The sequence below is a fragment of the Anomaloglossus baeobatrachus genome, chromosome 1 (genome assembly GCF_048569485.1).
Source record: "Anomaloglossus baeobatrachus isolate aAnoBae1 chromosome 1, aAnoBae1.hap1, whole genome shotgun sequence".
Taxonomy (NCBI): Eukaryota; Metazoa; Chordata; class Amphibia; order Anura; family Aromobatidae; genus Anomaloglossus; species Anomaloglossus baeobatrachus.
The window spans coordinates 458,076,291-458,091,761 of record NC_134353.1 but is presented as its reverse complement, the minus strand read 5'-3'; the positions used below and the strand labels follow the sequence as shown (position 1 = coordinate 458,091,761).

The 15,471-nt window shown below is 48.0% G+C and overlaps 1 protein-coding gene and 1 long non-coding RNA gene across 2 annotated transcripts in view; one reads left to right on the top strand and one right to left on the bottom strand.

Moving 5' to 3' along the window:
- The window catches only part of LOC142294846 (ephrin-A2-like), a 464,446-nt gene that overhangs the window by 170,200 nt on the left and 278,775 nt on the right, over positions 1-15,471 (top strand). The gene's annotated exons all lie outside the window — the stretch shown is intronic.
- LOC142294835 (uncharacterized) lies at positions 7,874-8,454 on the bottom strand. Its single transcript, XR_012751309.1, has 2 exons — positions 8,344-8,454; positions 7,874-8,129 (listed from the first exon to the last, which is right to left on the bottom strand). It is a non-coding gene; the product is annotated as an uncharacterized LOC142294835 (long non-coding RNA).

Sequence of the window (15,471 nt, the reverse complement as noted above, 5' to 3'; positions counted from 1 at the left end):
CCCTTTAAACCCTATAGAGGGAATTGGAATTACACAGGGCCAAAGGTGATCAATACTTGTGGAAGGCTGCAGTCCGAGAGAGTAGTAGTCAGGCAGGGTCAAACCAGGAATAGCAGAACAGGGACAGAATCGGCAGGCAAGGATGTAAACAGTAAACAAAGCAGAGGTCAAATCCGGATCGGGCAGCGAGGTACATAAACAGCAGGCAAGAGAGGTAGTCAGGAAGCAAGCAGAAGTCAGAACACGAAAATCACAAAACAGAACAGGGCGGAACAGGAGCTAGAATATCAGAACTATGTCTGGCAGTGGTCAGCAAACAGGAGGGGAATTAAAAAGGGTGTGGTGTCTTCCCATTGGTTGTAGCTGAATGATGGTACCTCAGCTGTGAGAGACCCACCACCTACAGTCAGCCAGTGGTACTGCAGATCCCAAGGAAACCCAGCCCAGTGAATGAGTGGAGCCTGCACCCACCGGTGCCGCTGGCATTGCCTCCTCTCCCATCACCAGCACCATCCACGGCAGGAACACGGCGTCGCCTGGCAATCGGAGCAGACGTCGCTGGGGCAGACGCCGATGGTGACGTAACACCTTTGCTCTTTCCTAACAATAATTGTAAAAGTACAAGACTCTTCACGCTATTTATTTCATCTAAAAGATGGACCAGATGTGAGTAGGATTCTTTTTTGTTAATACGGAAATTTTGTAAATAATACAGAGCAAAGAAAAGTTGTATATAAGTATTTATATACAATTCAGATGTAAAGCGAGAGAAGGATCAGTTGAAATCACTGGACAGGCAACAGAAATGTTAAGCTTTTGTTTAAAAAGATATGTAATATTAAACTGGAAATAATATTCTTAAACATTGACAGCCTTATTCAGTGGGGAATTTGCTAAAAAGTATTATCGTCACTTCTAATAAAATATTTTTACTCTTCATATAGGACAGATATAGACCAAAGAATACATTGAGACAGATCTTATTTTGCTGTCAGTCCTATCTTAGAAATGTCACAGCAGCTGCCTATCTTTGACATGATGCAACAAAATATTGCCCCTCAAGACTCTGCTAGAAAACTGCTTAGCAAAGTCTCCATGTCCCTCTTCAGTGTTGATTGCATTATTATGGCGTCATGGTTCAGTTGGGAGGAAGAAGCCTTTGCTGAATGCTAAACACAAAAACTAACAAAGCAGCATTTTCTGGATTGCATGTCTGTGACAGTGCAGGAGTGTTTGTATCCAGGTACAAAACTCCAGAGATCTGTTCCTTGGCCTTATGGTTGGGATATATTTATGAATGTAGATGTCCTATCTGTATAAAGCTTTATTATAGTATAAGAATTGTACCTCTGCTGAAAGCCTACATCACTGTTACATGGCTCACACCTAATTTTCTACTATAAAGCAAAACAATTTGCTTTAATTATGTTATTAATGTTATATGAAATACTAGCTGTAGTACCCGGGCATTGCCCGGGATAGTAACTGTCTTTCTGTCTTTCTCCCAGTCTCTGTCTGTGTGTCGCTGTCTGTCTCTTTCCTTGTCTGTCTGTTTCTATCTCTCTGTATTTGCATCACTCTATCTGTCTCAATCTCTGTATCTGTCTGTCTCTCTCTATCTCTTTGCCCATCTGTCTCTTTGCCCATCTGTCTCTTTGTCCGTCTGTCTCTTTGCCGGGCTGTTTTTTTGCCCGGCTGTCTCTTTGCCCAGCTGTCTCTTTGCCCGGCTGTCTATTTCTAAGTCTGTCTCTTTCCCGGTCTGTCTCTTTCCCAGTCTGTCTCTTTTCAGGTCTGTCTCTTTCCAGGTCTGTCTCTTTCTAGGTCTGTTTCTTTTTAGGTCTGTCTCTTTGCCCGTCTGTCTCTTTGCCGGTCTGTCTCTTTGCCGGTCTGTCTCTTTCCCAGTCTGTCTCTTTCCAGGTCTGTCTCTTTCTAGGTCTGTCTCTTTGCCCATCAGTCTCTTTCCCCATCTGTCTCTTTCTCCGTCTGTCTCTTTCCCCGTCTGTCTCTTTGCCCGGCTGTCTCTTTGCCCGGCTGTCTCTTTGCTGGGCTGTCTCTTTGTCGGGCTGTATCTTTCCAGGGCTGTCTCTTTCCAGGGCTGTCTCTTTCCAGGTCTGTCTCTTTCCCGCTCTCTTTCCCGCTCTGTCTCTTTCCATGTCTGTCTCTTTCCAGGTCTGTCTCTTTCCAGGTCTGTCTCTTTGGGCGTCTGTCTCTGCCTGGCTGTCTCTTTCCAGGGCTGTCTCTTTCCCCGGCTGACTCTTTCCCAGTCTGTCTCTCTATGTCTGTCTTTTTCTGTCTCTCTCTATCCGTCTCACCACCGACATCTTTTTACCTCACACATAAGCTTCTTATACAAACAGTTTGTTTTGTTCCTATAGCAACCACTGACAGTTGCTATTTATAGTCTATAGCTCCAAGCTCCAGTCAGTTTAATGGCTGCAGGATTTTTGTAGAGTAACTGGAAAGCACAGGGTTAAATTTTCCCGCCGAAACATAGTCTATGACGTTCCCTGAGTCACATGAGGCGTCTGTGCAAAATTTCTTGATTGTAAATTCGACGGTGCGGATTCCTTTAGCGGACATACACACACACACACACACACACACACATACACTGAGCTTTATAATTTAGACTACATGCAGAGATGGCAGATTTAGTGGGGCTTGTATTATTTGCATATCTGATGCATATTCAAAGTCATTATATTTAGTAATGGAATTCACGTTAGGTCATGGCACCATAACTGTAGTCTCTGGACTGATAGTAAGATGCACCTTACTTCATACACAGGATAATGTGTATGGCATTTGCTACGACTTTAAAGAAGCCATCAGCAGGTCAAAAGTGGCCAGATTCTGCACTTATGTCATTCCCTCTGCTCTATTGAGTATTATGTTTTTTGTTCCTTCAATTCTGTCATACTGTTCCAGAGATTTCGGCATTTTTACTTAGTGGCATTTTTTATGATCTTCACCAAGGGGGCATTGTTCACAGGAGTCTCTGGGGGCATGTCTTTATGCTGCTCTGCATAATTAAAGGGAACCTGTCACCAGATTTGGTGACTATAAGCTGCGGCAACCACCACTGGGCTCTTATATACTGCTGTATATAAGAGCCCAGGCCGCTGTGTAGAACGTAAAAATGACTTTATAATACTTACCTAAATGATGGGTGGTTCCTTTCTCTGGATGCGGCACCTCCTATTTCGGCCATCTTCATCCTCCTTCTTCTGAAGCCGGGGTGCGTGATGCGTCCTACGTCATGCACACAGGCCGGCATCGAGGTCCTGCGCATGCGAACTACAATACTTTGATTTGCAATGTTCAGGGCAGATCAAAGTGCACGCGTTATGCACCCTGGCTTCAGAAGAAGGAGGACAAAGATGGCAGAAAGAGGAGGCGCCACACCTGGAGAACGGAGACACCCATCTGACCCATCTGCTCCGCACCGCCCTTTAGGTGAGTATTATATAGTGGGTTTTTTTCTGTGCTACACAGCGGTCTGGGCTGTTATATACAGCATGTTAGAATGCTGTATATAAGAGCCCACTGGTGGTGGCCGCAGCTTATAGTCACCAAATCTGGAGACAGGTTCCCTTTAAGCAATGGTCAAGACCAGAAAAATGAACTTTATAGTCAATAATCTAAATCACGATAAATCAGAGCAGTTGTTAGTGCCTTCACCAAAGCCGTTCGAGTTTCACTGGCCGGAACTTGGACTTAAGGGGATTGTCCACTGCTCCACTATTCGGACTTCTTCTCAATCTGTATGCTTCACCCATTTATCACATACATCTGGAGGAAGAGAGAGCAGCAGCGCCGTCTTCCTCTGGATGTATGTGATCACTGATATGTCTGAAGGCAAGGAGAGTGGGGCGCTAATTGGCTGACATTATCACATGACATCACACAGATAAGCGATCTAGGGAGAGACACTGCTGGCATCGCTGGAACGGTGTCGGCACCAGATGTGAGTATAACTTTTATTACTTAAAATGGGTGAAGCATACAGATTGAGAAGGGGCTGTCTGAGAAGTGAACAACTCCTTTATCCTTTAATACAGAAGCAAAACAAGAATGTGAAGAACAGATAACATATAGGGTTCACAAACACAAAATAATGATTTACTGAGTGAAGCATCGTTAATGGTATGTTACTAAAGGCCGTTAATTCTAGTCAATATGTCTGCCGTGGTAAACAATGTCTTCTGCTATGAATCCCAACCTAACTATCAAGCCGGATCAATTTACAATGAAATCTGCTACTTCATCATAGAGAAGTTAATATCATAAAAAGTCAACCATGCTTCAGTTTTTCCACAACATCCATAATTGACTCGTGTGAATGATCTGCGATTTTACCCTAGAAATAATACTACTCTTCAATTGTCTGCTTTTGGTATTTCAGCTCAGCCTCATTCACTAAAATACAGATAATCTGCAACACCAGACTTTGTCTATGGACAATGGCCGTGTTTCCAGAAGAAAAGCGGACCCTTTTTTCTAGTCCTGAACACTTGGTGATTGATGGACATTTATAAGAGGGACTAATAATAATAATCTCTGTGGGTAGGAAGGATATAAGCTGCTTAAAAGAATGAAAGGTATAAAGCCACACCTGTTCAGAGAAGCTATATGGTATCATTAAGATCCTCATGTCACTCCAGACGTTTGGTGGCTTTTGCATTGTTTTGCCTTTTGAGACCTAATATATAAAGCAGAGTGTATGCATGTGTGTGTTGTATGTGTGTATGCGTGTATGTATGTGTGTATTTGTGTGTGTGTATGTGTGTATGTATGTCCGCTAAAGGAATCCACACCATCACATTTGCAATCATGAAATTTTACACAGACACCCCATGTGACTCAGGGAACGTCATAGACTAGGGGAAAAAACTTAACCCCACACTTTACAGTTATTCGCCAAAGAACCTACTTACATTAACGTCAGTGGAGCTGTTAGCTACAAGTCATTAATAGGAGCTCTGATTGGTTGCTATAGGCAACGAAGGACATTCTTAGTATAAGACAGCTTATGTGTGAGATAATATGATATCAATAGAGACAGACAGTGAGACACACAAAGACAGACATACAAAGGCAGACACACAGAGATAGACACACAAAGACTCACACACAGAGACACAGATACACAGACAGACACAGAGACGCACAGAGGCAGACACATACAGAGACACATAGAGACAGACACACACATGCACACAAAGACACGCACAGAGAGATACAGACACACAGAGACAGAGACGCACAGAGAAAGACACACAGAGACAGACACACAGAGACAGACACACAGAGACATACAGACAGACACACAGACACAGAGACAGACACAAAGACACACAGAGATACAAATAGAGACTGAGACATTCAGATACAGAAACACTCAGAGACAGACAGAGACACACACAGACACACAGAGACACACAGAGAAAGAGATAAAGACATACAGAGACAAACACACACATAGACATAGACACACAAAGACACACACAGACAGACACACAGACAGACACACAGAGACAGAGGCACACAGACAGACACACAGAGACAGACAAAAAGACACACAGAGACATACAGAGACAGACATACAAAGACAGACAGAGGCAGATACACACACAGAGAAACACAAAAAAACACAGAGACACACACACACATACACACACACAAAGACACACACAGAGACACACACAGATGTAGACACACAGAGACAGACACACACATACAGAGACAGACACACACAGAGACACACAGGCAGACACACACAGAGACAGACACACATAGACACAGAAACATACACACACACAGAGACACACATAGACACACAGAGACAGAGAGACACACAGAAACAGACACACAGAGACAGACACACATACAGACAGAGACACACAGAGACAAAAATATAGAGAGAGGCAGACACAAAGACATACAGAGCCATACAGAGCCAGATACACAGAGACAGACACACACACACACACACACACTCACACACACACACACACACACAGAGACAGAGACACAGAAACAGAGATACACACAGACATAGACTGACAGACACACAGAGGCAGATACACACACACAGACAGACACACAGACACATTGAGACAGTAACACACACAGACATACAGAGACACAAAGAGACAGACACACAGAGACATACACAGAAACAGAGACACACAGTGACAGACACACAAACACAGAAAAACACAGAGCCACACATACAGAGACAGACACACAGAGACACACATTGACACAGCAACAAACAGAGAGTCAGAGCCACACATACAGAGAAAGAGACACACAGAGAGAGACACACACACAGGGACACACAAAGACAGAGATACACAGAGACTCTAATACAGACAGAGACACACACACACACACACACACACACACACACAGAAACCCAGAGACTGATACAGAAATAGAGACACACAAAGACACACACAGAGACAAAGAGACACACAGAGACTGATACAGAGACAGAAACCCAGATACACACACAGAGAGAAATACACACACACACACACACACACACACACACACACACACACACACACACACAGACACCCAGAGACAGAGACACACACAGATACACAAGTACATATACACACAGAGACAGGAAAACACATAGAGACAGAAACACAGAGATAGACACAGACACACAGAGATAGAGACAGACAGAAACAGCGACACACAGAGACAGACACAAAGAGATGGAGACACACAGAAAGAGAGATACAGAGAGGAACACAGAGACAGGGACAGACACAGACAGAGACACAAAGAGACAGAGACACAGAGAGACAGAGACAGAGATGCACAGAGACAGACAGAGACACACATAGAGACAGAGACACAAATACACAGAGACAGAGACACACAGAGAGACACAGAGACACACAAAGACAGACACAGAGACAAAGACACACAGAGACAAACACAGACAGAACCACACACAGACACACAGAGAAAGAGGCACACAGAGACAGAGACAAACAGAGACAGACACACAGAGAGAGAGGCAGACAGAGACAGAAAGAGAGACAGAGAGGGAGACAGACAGAGAGGGAGAGAGAGACAGAGAGACACTTAGGTACTATCCCAGGCAATGCCAGGTACTACAGCTAGTATTAAAAAAAAGTAGGTCCCATTCAGAAGAGGTTATAAGGTTGTGTAATTAGGTCCCTGAGAGATAATGCATTTAGAGGATACCAGTAAGAGATGTGAGAAGAGAAGCCAAATGTTTGCCATGAAGAAGAGATGACGACTAACTACTTGCAGTACTCTATCATACTTCATTCCTTATACATCACATTCCCCCTTCTATTCATAAAAATATATGCCAATATAATGTACATGTATGTATATACATGTATAATCTCCCATTTATTTTCTTCACAGTATAATTCTGAAAGACAGGAGCTTCTGAATTATTCATTACCCCCTCACTGCTTTTGCATACAATCCTGGTTTATAGTGAGGGCCGTGTCTAATGCATTTGTGAGTAGATCTCGACCCAATTGAATTTCAATCATTTTTTAAGTTAGGTTTAAGAAGGGGCTGGGTTTGGGAGTGGGGAGGGAGGGCTGGTGTGTGTTGAGGGTGAAAGGGCTGATTATGCAGCAGATTTCCCTTTACTGGCTTTGTAAATATAGTTTTTATTTGCCTTCTTCTATCAAGAGGCCAGAATGGACATTATTATGATGCAGTGACACCATTCCGCACTGCTTTCGGAAAGACATAATTCTCGGGTAGCGTCCTGCGGATCAGCACATAGTTCACGCATTAAGCAGGTAGACAAGATATTTTAAAAGGTCAGTATTTGTAGTCTGGCAGCTTACTGATACTTAGGTACTTTAACACGGAATTATTTATTGGCCTGAACAAGTAAGATGCAAAACATACATCATACAAACATACATAAATACATCTCAACATGGAGATGGCAATAAATTAAAACTTGCCGGACCACCTTTCGGTTCATTGATGCTGTGACCCAGGTCAGTAGAAAACAGGTGGGTATTTCCATAGTCTGTCATGTGAATGGACTGCTGCCATAATTAATGCCCCTCAGCTCGTGGGAGAAGTATGTTGTCTTCTACTGGTGGTACCTAAAGAAGAGCAAGGACTTCCATTTAAGAACATGACTTTGGAATATTATCAGCATTGGTCCTGGAAGACAGGGCGTCTGTTCAATGGTCATCAATAAGAATATAGCTAGTTATTAAGTTTTTTAATGGAATAACTAAAGTAACTCCAAATTGAAACTTTAAATCGGGTAATGGACTCAAGTAGCTCAGCCGAAAGGTGTCTTCTAGTACTTACCATGCGTACTTCTTGCCGTGCAAAAGATTTACTGGTGGCATTAGAGCCTGGACTCAGGTGATGTCTCGCATGGAAGTGGGAAAGTTCAGTGCAGGAGAGGGCATATGGCTAGCTACAATGGCTATGAGGAGGAGAATAACAACAGGCAGGATGAGGTAATAGGACTCACAGACATAAAACAGTCTAACGATCTGGCTGCCAAAATCAGTTTTCTTGAGATGGCAATAGAGGAGGGGGCAGAGGAAGAGCAGGATGAGGCTCAGTGAGAGAGAGACAGAGAGCACCTTTTGGAAAAAGATTTAATCTGATTAGTGTCTAAGTGAATGGAGAAAGCGAAAGGAATTAAATAGCAATGAAAGGGCCCGGAGGGGGAGCCCAGGCTGCTATTGTGCCCTGTGAAGTGGAGACCCTGATATCTCACGCCAAATTAGGTCACATTAATCTGCACAACATTAAAACTCATCTAAGGAAATCAGTGTGTGTTTGTTGGCCATACTGACCTACTACTCTCAGCAGGCTTCTACAAGACAGTGTAAACACAAGCCAGGGTATTGACCACCACGGAGAAGGTTCATGTATCTTGGTGCAGATCAGTGGTCAGCGTTAAAGTGTCCAAAAATCTTATATAAACAAGCAACATGAATCAGTCCATTTGATCATGTGACTTGACGATTCTTGACAATGTATATAGGTTTCCCAGTAAATTAGACTGCATTAGATTTTAATGTGACAGTATGTGGGAAGCAGCTGAGTCATTTTCAGCTCTTGATTAGAGCAATAAATAGCCTAGAACGGTACATCTTAGAAAGGTCTTGAAAAGATTCAAGTATCAATCTTGGTATAGACAAGAGGACCTTTACATTAATTAACTTGCCCAACAACAGCGTCAGAGTATAGGATTGGCATCATGCATGGCTATGAAGACATTCAACAGGTGGGTGTATTCATGAGCAAATCGCAGATCTGCCGTTAGAAATTTGCTAGATCAGCACACAACTAGTGACTCACTGTGCTTTATGGAAAAGAGATAGATCTCAAGTGCTCATATGAATACGCCTAAGGATAAGTGCAAGGAAGTATTTCATGTCCTGTACTGTAACTCAAAATTGTCTGACTTGCTTGCATAAATAGAAGAAAAATTGAGATTTGCTGCAGATTTTTAGACATGAATACACTCTTATATTTTAGAAGTTTATAGCCAAATAGACTCAGTGCCTACACACAGCCCCCTGCATGTGGCTCTGCTGTGTGCATGGTATGGCCTTGGTGAACCTCAATTCAGAAATTACATAGACATCAACTAATTTATAGCACATAACATTATTCCCTCTCAATAGTGAACATATTGCGTGGTGCAGCTATGGTGAACCTTAATTCAGAAATTACATAGACATCAACTAATATATAGAACATAACATTATTCCTGTTACGGTTGCTGTGGCACTGGAGACTATGTTCGGATTTCTTGCTACTGCACATGTGCGAGCACTGGAGACTATGTTCGGATTTCTTGCTACTGCACATGTGTGAGCGCTGGAGACTATGTTCGGATTTCTTGCTACTGCACATGTGCGAGCACTGGAGACTATGTTCGGATTTCTTGCTACTGCACATGTGCAAGCGCTGGAGACTAAGTCCTATCTTGGAGCCATTGCACATGTGCGGGTGACATCATCGCTGACACGAGGTCACATGTCTCTGACACCTTCTAAGCTGATTGGCCACTGGTCATGTGCTTGTGACACGTGGTCACATGTCTCTGACACCTTCTATGCCGATTGGCCGCTGGTCATGTGCTTGTGACGCTTTGCTCGGTGATAGGCCAGCGTGACGTCATTGCTGTCGTTCTGGCAGCGGATTGGCTCTGGTGTCCTCCATCTTGGATGAGGCACAGAGTCTATATAAGACCCTGACGCACGCCACCCGGCGCTCAGTCCTCTTGGTTCATGCATGAGAGTAGACGCTCTGTGCACGTCCCTCTAGGCATCTCTCTGTCTATGCTAGGTGAGCGCTACCGGCAGGGTAGCGTTCTTGTACCTTACAGCTTCGGCTGCGGTCCGTAACTGTCAGGGCCAGGTGGACGGGCAGACCCAGGAGGTGGATCCACTGGGCCGAACTCCTAGATGGTGGTAAGGGGTCCGGTAGCTGGAGCACTATAGGCAGCAGAACAGTCCGTGCACAGGAGTATAACGGAGAAGTCCCTGGGACTACGGAGTCACTGGTGGTAGTCCGGGTGACGCAGCTCAGGTTCGGAAGCCGAGAAGATGTCAGGCGGGGTCCGGAACCTTTGGAGCGAGATGACAGGTCACCGCAGGGATCCGAGATGGTACGGACTGTCAGGATGGCAGATGGACTGCGTTCGGGGTTCGGAATTCGGTCTGGACCGGATGGCGAGGCAGGCACGGCTCTACAAGAGAGATAGGTGAGTATATACACATATACACCAGGAGACCTGACTCCTAGCTTAAGAAACACGAAGATCAGGCCCCGCCCCCTTGGACATAAACCCCCTTTATACCCTGTACCTGTTTTGCATCATTTCCTGTTAATGGACGCTGGCCCTTTAAGAAAGGGTCAATGACCGCGCGCGCGCCCTAATGCGCAGGCGCGCTGCCCGAGTGCCAGAAGCCAGAGCAGGAAGCTGTGAGGAGGAAGCAGCAGGGCCAGGATGGGGCTGTGAAGCCGACGGACGCCGGGTGCGGGGACCAGGACGCTGGGGACGCGCTGGCAAGGGGTGCTGGAGAGCGGGGAGCGGCGGTGACCGGACCAAGGAACCGGGAAGCGAGACGGGGGGACCCGGGGAGCGTGACAGGTGAGCCGGAGGGCAGCACAGGGGACCCGGGGAGCGTGACAGTACCCCCCCCCCACGCCCCCCTCCCCGCAACCGGGACAGGAAGGCACGGATCAGCGGAGTACCCACATTCTCCCGGGGCTCCCAGGACCTATCCTCAGCACCATACCCTGCCCAGTCCACCAGGAAGAACTGTCGACCCCGTACGGTCTTCATGGCCACGATATCCCTTACCGCATAGATGTCGTCATCGGCAATAGGTGGAGGAGCCGAACTGGCAGCAGCGGAGAAGGGACCCAGGACAACCGGCTTGAGCAGGGAGACGTGGAATGAGTTGGGAATCCTCATCGTGGCCGGGAGCTGTAGCTTGTAGGAGACCTCATTGATCTTGTTGAGGACTTTAAACGGCCCGATGTAGCGAGGACCCAGCTTGTAGGATGGTATCTTCAATCGGACGTACTTAGATGCAAGCCAGACTAGATCTCCAGGAGAGAAACACGGAGGATCCAGACGTCTCTTGTCTGCATGTCTTTTCATCCGCAGGGAAGCACGCCCAAGGGACGCCTTGACAGAGTCCCAAATGGCTGTAAAGTCACGGGCTACAGTATCAGCAGCAGGGACATCCGAAGAAGGGGATACAGGCAATGGGACGGAGGGCTGAAGTCCGTAAACGACATGGAAGGGAGAGCTGGAGGACGACTCACTGATGTGGTGGTTATGGGAGAATTCAGCCCAAGGAAGAAGCGTGGACCAGTCGTCGTGATGGGCGTTGACATAGTGACGTAAGAAAGAGGTCAATATTTGATTGACCCTCTCCACTTGGCCATTAGACTGAGGATGGTATGCAGATGAAAAGTCCAGAGTTACTCCCAGATGGTTGCAGAGAGCCCTCCAGAAGCGGGAGGTGAACTGAGTTCCTCTATCGGATACGATGTGAGATGGTAAGCCATGCAAGCGGAAGATGTGATGTATGTAGGCGTCCGCGAGTTCCTGAGCAGAGGGCAATCCAGCCATAGGGACGAAATGAGCCATTTTAGAGAATCGATCCACCACGACCCATATGACTGTGTGTCCGGAGGACAATGGCAAGTCTGTAATAAAGTCCATCGCTATGTGTTGCCACGGAACTGAAGGTATCGGCAGAGGCAGAAGACGGCCATATGGCAGGTGTTTGGGCGTCTTGTTCCTGGCACAAGAGGAGCAGGCAGAGACAAAAGCAGCGACGTCCGTGCGAAGGGATGGCCACCAGTAATGGCGTACAATCGCACCCCATGTTCTCTTCTGACCAGCATGACCGGCTGTTTTCGAGGCATGACCCCAGTGTAACACTTTTTGCCTGTCTGTCTCAGAGACATAGGTCTTCCCGGGCGGTATCTGGGCCAGGGTGACAGGGGCCACCGGAATGATTTTGCTAGGACAGATGATGGGTTGGGTAGTCTCCTCCTCCTGCTCCATGGGCATGAAAGATCTGGACAAGGCATCAGCGCGTACATTCTTGTCCGCGGGTCGGAAATAGAGCTGGAAATCAAACCTGGCAAAGAATAAGGACCACCTGGCTTGCCGTGGGTTCAGTCGCTGAGCAGACCGCAGGTATTCCAGGTTCTTGTGGTCCGTGTAAATGATAACTGGGTACACTGCTCCTTCCAGAAGGTAGCGCCATTCCTCCAGAGCCAGTTTGACTGCCAAGAGCTCTCGGTCACCGATGGTGTAGTTGCGTTCAGGCGCTGAGAAGCTCTTGGAGAAGAATCCGCAAGTCACCATCTTCCCGGAGGAGGATTTCTGCATGAGCACTGCTCCGGCTCCCGAGGAGGAGGCATCCACCTCCAAGGTGAACTGGCGGTTTAACTCCGGACGGTGAAGTACAGGAGAGGAGGCAAATGCCCGCTTCAGCGAGCCAAACGCGGCGTCGGCCGCAGGTGACCAGTCCTTTGGATTAGCCTCCTTCTTGGTCAAGGCGGAGAGAGGGGCAGTCAGAGCCGAGAAGTGAGGGATGAACTGGCGGTAGTAGTTGGCGAATCCCAGGAAGCGTTGGATTGCCTTCAGTCCAGAAGGAGGAGGCCAGTTGAGAATGGAGGAGACCTTCTTTGGATCCATCTGCAGTCCGGTATCAGAGATGATGTACCCCAGGAAGGGAAGAGAAGACTGCTCAAAGACACACTTCTCATACTTCGCGTACAGACGATTCTCTCTCAGTCTTTGTAGAACCAGCTGCACGTTCTCTCTGTGGGTCTGGAGGTCCGGAGAGAAGACAAGGATGTCATCCAGATATACTACCACACAGAGGTAAAGAAGGTCCCGGAAGACGTCGTTCACCAGTTCTTGAAAGACGGCTGGGGCGTTACACAGGCCGAAGGGCATCACGCAGTATTCATAGTGCCCATCGCGAGTGTTGAACGCGGTCTTCCATTCGTCCCCAGAGCGGATGCGGACCAGATTGTAAGCACCCCGAAGATCCAGCTTGGTGAACACACGAGCTCCTCTAAGCCGGTCAAACAATTCAGGGATGAGCGGCAGAGGGTACTTGTTTTTTACGGTGATTTGATTCAAACCCCGGTAGTCTATGCATGGGCGTAAGTCGCCCTCTTTCTTCTTGACAAAGAAGAAACCTGCTCCAGCAGGAGAGGAGGATCTCCGGATGAATCCCCTTGCCAGGCTCTCTGTAATGTAAGTAGACATGGCCCTTGTTTCGGCTGGAGACAATGGATATATCCGTCCTCGAGGTGGTGTAGTTCCAGGGAGCAGGTCGATGGCACAATCGTAGGGACGATGTGGCGGAAGTACCTCGGATTCCTTTTTATCAAAGACGTCTGCAAAGGACCAATAGGCCGAGGGCAGCCCTGGTAGGTTCTCTGGAACCGGAGGTCGTCGGATGGGTTGTATGGTCTTCAGGCACTTCTCATGGCACGAAGAGCCCCATCGGGTGATTTCGCCAGTGCCCCAGCTGACTGATGGTTCGTGTGTCCGCAACCAGGGAAGTCCCAGCAGGATTTGATGGGACATGTGTGGGAGGACGTAGAGAGCGATGTTCTCGGTGTGCAGGGCACCGATACGCAGTTCCACCGGCTTGGTGATCCAGGAGATGGTGTCAGAGAGGGGTCTCCCATCCACAGAGGCAATCACGAGGGGCTTGTCAAGTGGAGTAACAGGCACCTGGTACTTGTCCACCGTGGCCTGCTGGATGAAATTGCCTGCTGCCCCGGAATCGAGGTATGCCTCAGCCGTGAACCGCGTCTCTCCCGTTGTCACTTGCACAGTCCATGTAACCGGGTCTGAGAGAGTCCCAGCACCTAGGGTGGCCTCTCCTACCAACCCTAGGCTTTGGAGTTTCCCGGCCTCTCAGGACAGGAGCGTAGCAGGTGTGTGTCCTCTCCGCAGTAAAAGCAGAGGCCCTTGGCGAGCCGCTCAGCTCTACGTTGTTCAGACTGCCGCACTCTGTCGATCTGCATGGGCTCGTGGACGGGGGCCCCAGCTGTTGATGACTGAAGTACGGAGGGCTTCTGCGGAGGAGAGGAATGCCGTACCGGACGTCTCTCACGGGACACTTCCTTGGATCGCTCCTGAAAGCGGATGTCCACTCGAGTCGCTAGGGTAATCAGGGCATCCAGGGTGGTCGGTACGTCACGACCCGCCAGCTCATCTTTAATTCGCCCCGAGAGTCCTTCCCAGAAGGCGGCGGTTAGGGCCTCGTTATTCCACCCGAGTTCCGAAGCCAAGGTGCGAAACCGGATTGCGTATTGGCCCACCGTCAGAGTCCCCTGACGCAGCCGGAGAAGAGACGAAGCAGACGCGGAGGCGCGTCCGGGCTCATCAAAGGTGCCACGGAATGCCTGCAGGAAGTCCTGGATGTTCGTGGTCACAGGATCCCCCTTCTCCCACAAGGGGTTCATCCACGCCAGTGCCTCACCCTCTAGATGGGACATGATGAAGGCGACCTTGGCTTGATCAGAGGCAAACAAATGCGGCAGCTGCGTGAAATGGAGGGAGCATTGGTTTAAGAATCCCCTGCAGGTCTTGGGGTCTCCGGCGTACCGGGGTGGTGAGGCCAAACGAAGTCTGGAAGTATCTGAAGAAGTCGCCACGGGAGCTGGAGCCGTGGCTTGACTAGTGGAGGCCCGGGATGCTGAAGACGTGACTGCCGCTTGTAGCGTGTTCAGGCGGGCGTCCACAGAAGACATAAATTGCAGCATGCGGGTCTGAGTCTCACGCTGGCGTTGGAGTTCCTCCTGTACGGCTGCTAGTGCTGCAGCGGGATCCATGGCCTGATCTTACTGTCAGGGCCAGGTGGACGGGCAGACCCAGGAGGTGGATCCACTGGGCCGAACTCCTAGATGGTGGTA